The sequence below is a fragment of the Macaca thibetana genome, chromosome 4, assembly GCF_024542745.1.
Source record: "Macaca thibetana thibetana isolate TM-01 chromosome 4, ASM2454274v1, whole genome shotgun sequence".
NCBI classification, from domain to species: Eukaryota; Metazoa; Chordata; class Mammalia; order Primates; family Cercopithecidae; genus Macaca; species Macaca thibetana.
In genome coordinates, this window is record NC_065581.1 from 127,528,571 (window position 1) to 127,539,254 (window position 10,684).

At 40.6% G+C, this 10,684-nt stretch overlaps 1 long non-coding RNA gene across 1 annotated transcript; it reads left to right on the forward strand.

The window, feature by feature from the left end:
- The first annotated feature begins 1,144 nt into the window (after positions 1-1,144).
- LOC126952645 (uncharacterized) lies at positions 1,145-10,453 on the forward strand. The gene is made up of 2 exons (XR_007724979.1): positions 1,145-1,554; positions 10,048-10,453. It is a non-coding gene; the product is annotated as an uncharacterized LOC126952645 (long non-coding RNA).
- Positions 10,454-10,684: the final 231 nt, after the last annotated feature.

A 10,684-nucleotide genomic window follows, 5' to 3' on the forward strand; every position in this document is an offset into this window, starting at 1 on the left:
CCCTGCCTGGCCTTCTGGCATGTGCAACCTGGAAATGTGGGTGAGTCAGTGGGGTTGCGCTTCTCTTAAAGAATGAGGGGTGGAAGGCGACTGGTGCACATTCCTCGTCTTCCTCCCCAGCAGACTGTCTGAGGTGTATTTCATAAGATTCTGCAGAATACTCTGAGGAATGAAGCACCCATTGACAACAGGAATGGTTAACTCAGTAATTCATCCTTGTTGGCTTTGAGTCTCCCTGGTGTTCACTCTTCCTGTCCCTCATTCTTCTTCTCTAAGCTGAGTTCCAAAATAGATCACCTGCACCCAAGCCTTGGTCTCAGGTTTTTCTTTGGCAGAAGGTGTAAAGGGAGTGTGGAGTTACTGGGGAAAATGGGAGGGGGAGAGGCTGGGGACAGAGTGGGAGCAAGCCGAAGGTGAAGACAAATTGCTGTCTCCTGGGAAGAATGCAGCCACTGCCAACTCTCCGTCCAGCAGGCAACAGGGAGGGGAAGCACACAGTCCAACCCAACTTCCTCCCATTCACTGGGCCCTGCAAAGACATTTCATGGCTGAATCAAACCCCAGAGAGTGAGGAAGGAATTCATTTAGCAGAGGTCAGCCTCCTAGAGCACAGAGCAGGTGGGAAAGATGGAGAGGAGAGTGGGAAACAAACAGAGAAGGCCCAGCATGACTAGGTTTGTTCACATAATCAGTTTTCTCTCCTACTGAGCATGAGTCCTACACAATTGATGCAACATTGACGTAATTCACAAGGTCATCTTTTGAAATGGATAAGTGCTTCTAAGATGGAAGTTACTTTTCCAACTGCACAGGAAGAACTTGTCTGCTACTTAGATTCTTATATTTATTTAAAATTATTGAGCATAATGGTCGTAGTAAGCCTGGCCATCATCTGAGTTAAACAGCCTAGTATATTAGGAAGAAACTGGACTAGAATTCGGAACAACCCTGGTTCAAATCCCAGCTCTGCTACTAACAAGTGATGTGCCATTAAGCAAGTGCCCTAACCCTTCTGGATCTCAGTTTCTTATCACAAAATGGGTTTAAAGTCTCAGCCATATATCACAAAATTTTTGTGAGGATTCAACAAAATACGATTTTGTAGATGGCAGCTTTTTAAAAAATTACTCATTTGGGTAAGTGCCTCTGTTTTCTTACATTCATAGATATTGATGGATATTATTAATGAATTATACGGAGTTCTAAACGGGAGAGGCTTTCTCTTAAAGTTATGGTTGGGTGATTGCAGTATTTTGTTATCCCTGTCTTCTTGTGGTCAACCATATAAAACATCCTAGAGTTAATAGTAAGTAAAAATGAACAAGGTGTTTTCCAAGTGCATTCATAATGATCTTTAGACCCAAATTGGTGGAGATGAAGTAATTTATGCTCAGACTTTATGAGACAGTTTGTCTGATTGCTGATAGTGATGAATCACTGAGGGAAAGACCCACATTTCTGTGCTGCTGGAGGCTTTTACTTAACTCCTGCGTCAGCTGAGCAGCAAACAAACTCACTGGCAAAGTGACCTCTGCCTGGAAACCCAGCATGAAGGTACATCTCATCTCGGGGCTTGCCCTCAGCTGTTTGAAAACGTTTTATGAGACTCTATGACCAGTGTGCATTGACGGAAGGACGGGCTCTTTCTGAGGTGCAATCCATCTTGCATCCAATAATCTGTCTGTAATTTTGTGAAATAGAACATGTTTAGTTCTTTTCTTATCCTTTGTGGAAAATCTGCCCAGTGCTTTTGGAGCCATGGTGTCACGTAGAGGAAACGTCTCTCTCCTGCCTTGTAAATCATTTTTCCCCTTATTTTCTTCCTCTTTCCCAAATAGGATTTTTTTAAGGTGAGTGAACATAATGAGAAAAAGAGAACTTAATGAAAAGGAAACCATGGATACTGGTTTATGATAATACTAGCCTTATTTTTTAAAAAGGAAAACAATGAAGTTGAAGTAAATGGATAATAAAAAAATAGGATATATTATCTATATAGTAATGTCTATGCGTTTTTCTCTGGATTAGATAGTTGTTAAGCCATGTATATAATTTGTTGAATATTTTGTGGTTATTGCTCTGTTTATAAAAATGATTGTTGGTTTAAAGTCTCATTCAGAAGAGAAACCCAGGGGACATCGTAATAAATATGTATGAGTCTTAAAATAGTGTTTAAACATTAGAGTTGACAGTTCTTAGCAGGTCTCTGGTGTTACAATCAAGGGTTAAGCCACAACAGAATTAAAAATATGCCTTACACAAGAAATTTTTTCCCAGGGGCGTATATTTTGAATCTGTTTTCAATAAGCAGAGAAGGGAGATGCTGAGAAATGCATTTTCGACTGGGAGAAGTGAAGGAAACACATGGAAGGAGACAAGAGATGAATCAAATATTTTCTTTAAAAAAAGAAATCACAAAAAAAACCTCATTACTAATTTGAGATTGGGCACTAGGAGTACCATTGCTTTTGAGACTCTGCCAATAGAAATTTTTCTAAACTAGTTTCTTAAGTGACAAAAATTATATATATTTATCATGTGCAACATGTTGTTTTGAAATATGCATACATTGTGGAATGGCTAAATTGAGCTAATTAACATGCATTACCTCACACGTGTGTGTGTGTGTGTGCGCGCGTGTGTGTGTGTGTGTGGTGAGAGCACTTAGAATCTACTCTCCTAATTTTCAATAACACAACCTATTGTTACTGACTATAGTCATCATGTTGCACAATAGGTCTCTTGAACATTTCTCGTCTCTAACTGAAATTTTGAATCCCCTGACCAACATCTCTTTGTAAAAATTCAATAGGGATTTTTGGTCAGAGGTCCTTGGGAAATCGACTAGGCTCCTCCTTGTCCCACATTTCTCTTGTATAGTAAGTGCTGCCTGCCATAGAATTGTTGAAGCCCTTCTTCCTCCTAGAATTGGAAAGATATTCTGGAAGAAGAGGCAGGGTCTAAGGAAGAACTTGATCTTGCTCAAGATGGTGCAGAGTGGGAACCTGAGTTATATCTTATTCTCAGTGCCTCCCTTGCCTCATCCTTGTCCTAGCCCTGAGAGGTAACTAGTGTCATTGGAGAGCTCTGAGATTTAGGCAAGACAGCGATTCGATTTGGACATCTCCCAACCTCATGCGTGGCTGGGAGCCCACACTGGCTCAGGTGCAGCAGCAACTCCAGTAAAGAGAAAGTACTAGTTCTATGCCTCAACCTCAACTGTGCAAAGTGACAGTTTACCCCTATGACTAACATGCACTTAAAACACCCAAAATGCACCTGCAACTGATTAGATCTTCCAGAGTTAGCCCAGGCTGATCCACCTGCCTGCTCAAGCAGCTGAGAATTTGTTTTCAAAACTGTGTGGTTTGACTGTCTCTCAAGAGGCTTACAGATGGCTGGCTTGGTTTTCACATAGATTTTCTGTTGTCCGTTCTCTCTCATTTTTACCATCTATCCCCACTCTCCAGGTCCTGAGACCCATGCTTCTGTTCTATTTGGTGATCAGGCAATGACTGCTGATCTTTTGTTCCTGTGATCGGAATGCCCAGATACTAGATCACAGCTGGGCTGTGTCTTCTCCATCAGAGGAGAATGAGATTGTTCTTGTAAAAAATTTAGAACCTAGGTGTCTTGACTGCTTGGATTTGGCATATTTAGATAAGGCTGTTTGCCATCCTTCCCAGGCACAGCTCCTTCCTCTCCACTCCCCAAAGCACCTCGATTATTTACTGCTTTCTCTGGCCATATCCACAGTGCAGGGTTTACACATTTTGTCCTCATGAGACTATGGGCTCTATGAGTCCTGGGACAGTATCTTATTAGGCATTGGCCTCTGCAGCACATAATCCAGTGCCTGGGACTTCAGAAGGAATTCGTAACTGAATGAATGCATGAAAATCGAATGTGTAACTATCAAAGGAAATTCACGGGAACTTTTGCTTCTTATTGGACTGGAAAGTATTCTTCTTGGTGCTCAAGCGTCTCTTTTGCTGGCCATTGAAACTGCATTAGGAAGACACAGTGATAACTGAGGCATGGCCAGAAGAACAGATCCAGAGAAGAGACATTGCCATGAGTCAAACCAAGGTACTTGTTTAGACAACGAGGGGTAACACCAGAGTTAGTAATAAGGTAGACTAGACAAACTACCTTATTACAAAAGCATAAAATGAAGAAATAATTGTAGTTGAGAGCCTGTTGCTTTAGAATATAAGTGAAAATGTTGGAAAATAGTATTTATGTTGGATAAGATCCTTAGACTATTATCCCAAATATATTGTCAAATTTTTATGACTCAATATAGTGTATCCATGGGGTGGACCAGGAGTATATGATGTGGTAGAAAGATTCTTACCTAAATATGTACCTCCACCACTATCTTATGGGTGGTTTTTGAATGAAGTATTTAGGTGCTTAATTTTTGTTATAGAAAACAAATAGAATAGGTGAAGTGGTGCCTAAGATCTTTCCAGTCTCTAAAATATAATGATTTTTATACTTTTAAGTAGTTTCAAAAAACACACAATCTTCCAGAGTGTTATTTTCTTTAAAAAAAGCTCCAAATGCACTTCTTTCCATTGATATAATTTAAATAGTTAATAAAATGTGTTGTATGTTTGATGATTTATTATAAAATATTTAGACATATATATATATATATATATTTTTTTTTTTTTTTTTTTTGAGAAGGAGTCTCATTCTGCTGCTTAGGCTGGAGTGCAGTGGTGCGATCTCAGCTCACTACAACCTCTGACTCCTGGGTTCAAGTGATTCTCCTGCCCCAGCTTCCTGAGTAGTTGGGATTGCAGGCATGTGCCAGTACACCCAGCAATTTTTTTTGTGTTTTTCATAGAGATGAGGTTTCACCATGTTGGTCAGAACTCCCCACCTTAAATGATCTCCCGCCTCGGCCTTTCAAAGTGCTGAGATTACAGGTGCAAGCCACTGCGCCAGGCCAAAAGATTAATATTAGTTAGAAATTCATTAGATACTCTGTATCACAATGATGTTCTTATCACAATGATATTCTTATCACGATTTGCTGAACAACAGTTTGTTAGGGCTGATAGGAGGGGGCTACTTCTCTCTCGAGCTGTGAGAGCCCCAGAAGCCTTTATTTACAACCCTGCAGGGAAACGTGATAAGCATATCACAAGGAGGAAGTAGGGAAGAGAGCTGGAGGGGAAAGCAGTCATTCATATTTGATTTCTTCCACATAATTGTTCCTCTACCATGACCCATAGAGCCAGGAGGAAGAGTGGAGAAGACAGAGATGAGTTACAAATGTATTGTGAACAAATTGAAACGCATGGTTCCCTGTCCTTTCTGTCTCCCGTTATTACCCCAGTGTTCCCAATTGTGCAACAACGTGACCTTACATCAGACACAGAAAAAAGAGGGAGTTTGGCAATAACGTGAGAAAAGCTTCTGATGAAAACGTAATTCCTTTTGCTTTACAAAAACATATAAATTATGTACAAAAATTATTTATGGTCTAACTTGAGCATTCAGTTCCATTGATACACAGTATATGCTACCAACGTCTGTTAAAAAATAAGGTTTCGCAGGCTTTCTAAGCATGTTTAATAATGAGGAAGATGGTAAGGCTTGGCTTTTCCCTATAAGAATGCTGAAACAGGTTCTGGTAAAAAAAAAAAAAAAAAAAAAAAAACCAACACAAACCAAACAACTTCCTCTTTCCTCTGTGTTTCTGCTCTTCCACAGCTTTGGATTCTTCCAGAATACTTGTTACCTCAGATTAGGGTGGGTTGCCTTTGAGATAACCCCACATGGGGGCAACTAAGCTTTTGATGGTTTTACATAGCAGGCCCTGTGCTAGCTGTTTGCATCCATGATCTCATGATTGCCATGCAAACATTTATATGCGGTGAAGTCTCCTTGATTGGAGCCATACTCTTATCCTCTCGTCTATCTCTGCCTAATTATAATTAGTGTCATGGGAATTTTGCAACTGATTCGGAATTTTTTTCAGAGGGAACCTGGGCTATGCATATACTCTTTGTGGATAAATTCTCCCTGAAATCCCAGAAAGTCCAAAATTGAACTGCCTGATATATGGTTGCCTTGGCATATGAAGTGTGAACAAACTGGTTTTATCTGGTGTGTTGTTCAGAGTGTCAATGAGGGTGTATAGTAGGTGGCAGATGTAGGAAGAAGGCAATTTGACAAATGACAGCTATAAAATTAAACAAGGAAGGAACATCACTAAATTTGTGTTCAAGTTACTTCTGCCATTTGAGGGGCCCTAGGTTGGAAGTGACAACAAACTGATAGGGTCAAAGAAACTTCTAAGTTTAGAAGTGTTGGCTGGGCGTGGTGGCTCATGCCTGTCATCCCAGCACTTTGGGAGGACGAGGGGGGCAGATCATCAGGTCAGGAGATCAAGACCATCCTGGCTAAAACAGTGAAACCCCGTCTCTACTAAAAATACAAAAATATTACCCAGGTGTGGTGGCGGGCGCCTGTAGTCCCAGCTGCTCGGGAGGCTGAGGCGGGAGAATGGCGTGATCCCGGGAGGGAGAGTTTGCAGAGAGCCGAGATTGAGCCACTGCACTCCAATCTGGGTGACAGAGCGAGACTCGGTCTCAAAAAAAAAATGTGTCAAGGTTGACTAGAGTTCTTTCTGAGTAAAAAAAGCTTTACCATACCATCAGCATTGACTTAAAGTGGAAAAGAGACAGAATTGGACAAGTGCCCAGAGAAAAATGGATTTTGTACATACTTTATAAGCTAAATACACCATTCTTTGCAAAACCCCTCCTTTGTGAAAAATCACACATGCTCCTCCATCTCCCTGATTTGATTTATTTGTATTGTCTAACCCTTCCTTCCTTCCTTCCTTCCTTCCTTCCTTCCTTCCTTCCTTCCTTCCTTCCTTCCTTCCTTTTTCTTTCTTTCCTTTCTTTCTTTCTTTCTTTCTTTCTTTCTTTCTTTCTTTCTTTCTTTCTTTCTTTCTTTCCTTTCTCTCTCTTTCTTTCTTTCTTTCTTTCTTTTTCTTTCTTTCTTTCTTTCTTTCTTTCTCTTCTCTCTCTCTTTCTTTCTTTCTTTCTTTCTTTCTTTCTTTCTTTCTTTCTTTCTTTCTTTCTTTCTTTTCTTTCTTTCTTTTTTTCTTCCTTCCTTCTTCCTTCCTTCCTTCCTTCCTTCCTTCCTTCCTTCCTTCCTTCCTTCCTTCCTTCCTTCCTTCCTTCCTTCCTTCCTTCCTTCCTTCCTTCCTTCCTTCCTTCCTTCCTTCCTTCCTTCCTTTTTGACTGAGTCTCACTCTGTCACCCAGGCTGGCATGCAGTGGTGTGATCTCGGCTCACTGCAACCTCCACCTCCTGGGTTCAAGCAATTCTCCTGCCTCAGCCTCCAGAGTAGCTGGGACTGCAGGCTAGCACCACCATGCCAGGCTAATTTTTGTATTTTTAGTAGAGACGGGGTTTCACCGTCTTGACCAGGCTGGTCTCAGAACTCCTGACCTCGGGTGATCTGCCCACCTTGGCCTCCCAAAGTGCTGGGATTACAGGTGTGAACCACCGTGCCTGGCCTTGTCTAACAATTTCATAATGCATGTTGTTTCTTATTACAATGTGTTCCCTGCCCCTTTATTTCTCTTGCAGAGTCCAATATGAAGAATTGAAAAGAAATGTGATATCTCAACTTCTCTTTAAGACTGAACCCTAATGCTGTTTTTTTTTTTGTTTGTTTGTTTTTTGTTTTATTTTTTTTAAGCCATGAAAACAAAAAGTACCAAAGCTGTGCCAGGTTCTTTTTCATTTATGTGTGTGTGTGTGTGTGTGTGTGTGTGAAATAATAATGAGTGACTTCATCTGAGCTTCCAGATTCACTGGTTCTGGCAGATATTTGTACAGCTCTTTCACAAGCTCTCTCCTGACTAGCTGAGGTAGGGCATCCAATCTACAGTTGTGGAAAAACAACATTAGCTGAAATAGACATAACACCCACATTTTTTTATTAGCGTTGTTGCTTTCACTAAATGCTTGTTTAGCTCTTAGTTATCTTTCAAAACCTGCTCAGGCATTGCCTTCTCAAGGAGCTTTCTTTAGCCACACTTCTTACTCCCTCTCCTCCCCTAATGCTTCATTTTTCTTGTACTATTTCTAGACTTTGCATATTTCTACATTGAAACCGTCCTCTGCATTCTGTCTATGTGTCTACCTCTCCTACTAGTATGTGAATATCTAGAGAGAATAGATGTGATTTTGCTGGCAGCCCTCCACCTAACAATGAATGGCAAAGAGTAGGAGCCAAATAAGTGGACTTTTGCTTGACCTGACTGCAGTCATTTTTACAGAGTGCACCGGCAGCTCCAGAAGCATACTGTCCTCTTGGTGCAGGATATCTGCCATTGATGTTTTTTTTATTTGTTTTCTGACTCAGAAAGTTTCTTCAAGGCCAGTTCTGATCTATTGTGAAATATCCTTTTTGTGAGCCACTTCCCATTCCATCCCTTAACACAGATATACGCATGGCCCAGGCAGAGTGTTTCTTTGTGCGTTCTAGGCAGTGATGGGAAATGAAAATACTACACTGCGTGAATTCTAAAACCAAATTTTTTTTTCTACTGCTTCTTGAATTGAAATTAGGGAGTATTTCACAATCAATGACATCTTAAAATTATGATTAGCAGTGTTTTTTTTCGTTTTGAACAGTACCTGAAATAATATGTCTTATCATTGATGGTATCTTAAGTACTTATAAAAGAAGTCTTACTGCTCGCCAGCCCAGTCCTGCCAGGTTATATGAAAATTTGGGATATGTTCCAAGTGCTACATTAAAAATAAACCAAAACGGAAACAGACTTTGTAGAATAGAGTGAAAGGGTGAGCCTTGAAGGACCAGAGGGCAAGCTTCACATGCTATTCATTGTTCTGTCCCTGGTATCTGATCTACTATGCACATGGCACATATTTGTCACTTAAAACACAAAAATAATTGCTAACAGTCTTTGAGTCCTTACTATGCAGAGGTCACGGTGTTTTAAGTATTTTTCATATGTGAGCTCATTTAATTCTCAGGACAACTCTTTGAGTGGGTTCCATTATGATTCCATTTTTCAGATGCATAAAGTCCAGCTGAGGATAGATAGGTGACTTGCTCTGAGTCCTATAGGTAGTAGGTAAGTGGCAGAGCTGTGTTGGACCCCAGGGCCATTTGACTTTAAAGACAATGTTCCTATGTTCTGTGCAGCACTTTCTCCCTAATGAATGTTTATTTTTAAAAAGTGCTATTTCTACTGATTTTGATGGCTATTTGCTTGGGTCCCCCACCCCCAGTTTCCATTGGTCATTAAATGCTTACCTGAGATTAATATTTAGATAAATATTGCTAATTTCTAATAAATAGTTCATTGGAAAATATTTTCTTTATTTAATGTTCATAGGCAAAATCCTATCAAAAATAAAACTCCTAGCCAGGCACAGTGGCCCATGCCTGTAATCCCAGCACTTTGGGAGGCCAAAGCGGGAGGAGTGCTTGACCCCAAGAGTTCAAGACCAGCCTGGGAAACATAGCGAGACTCTGTCTCTACAAAAAAATAAAAAATTAGCCAGGTTTGGTTGCACACAACTGTAGTCCCAGCTACTTGGGAGGCTGAGGCAGGAGGAGTGCTTAAGCCTATGAGGTTGAGGTTGCAATGAGCCCTGACCATACCATTGCACTCCAACTTAGGTGTCAGAGCGAGATGCTGTCTCAAAACAAAACAGAAAAACCAACTCTCAAAAAAGCCATTTGTGATTCTGATAGTATTGTATTTCACAGAAGAGATATTGTTGAGATAAAATTTTTTATAAGTAAGAAAAAATGCAATCCTGTTTTGGAGAATTGTCACACTTGAGTTCCCTGTGAGAAAATAAATGAAGTTCAGTGGGCTTTGTTAACCTCCTCTGTTGGGGCTGAGATGTGCTTTTCTTCCCAACACTAAGAATCTCAGGCATAATCTTAAGAAGTCACTGATGAAATTGCACTTCAGATACAAAAGATTCTGTTAGACCGCTCACTTTTTTCTCTTTTCATTCATTGCAGAGAGTCAGAACTAGAGGTGGTGGAGTGAACACCATACCAGGCAATGGAAGAGGCACTGGCCTAGACCAAGCTTGAGCTTGCACCACTGTCACCTGGAGGGCTTGTTCCAACATGGATGGCTGGACCCACCCCCAGAGTTTCGGATTTATTAGGTCTGTGCTGGGCCCTGAGAATGTTTATTTAAAACAAATTCCTGGATGCTACTGGTTCAGTTGCCACACTCAGACCCGCTGGCCTTGAGCTTGGAAGACGTGGGTTTTATTCCTGGATTCCACAGTTTACTAGCCGTCACTTAGAGAATTTAAATTACTTACCTAAGTCTTGGTTTCTTATTTGCAAACTACCTATTCTACCCATTTTATAAGACTTTTTAAAGGATAAAATAAAAGAATACATATGCAAATTATTTAAAAATCTGTCACTGTTGTTATTGCTAGTATTATTGTGAAAGAAGCTGTAGATTTATGTTATCCCCAGACAAGAGTTGACAGAACGTTTGAGTTGCACAAGGCCTGCTGGAGCACTTCAGAGAATTCCAAATGAATCTTGATTGCATCGTGGAATGTACAGCGCTGGGGCCCTGGGGACCATCATGGAACATGAGTGAAGACAAGATAGGTTCTATTGTCCCCCAAAC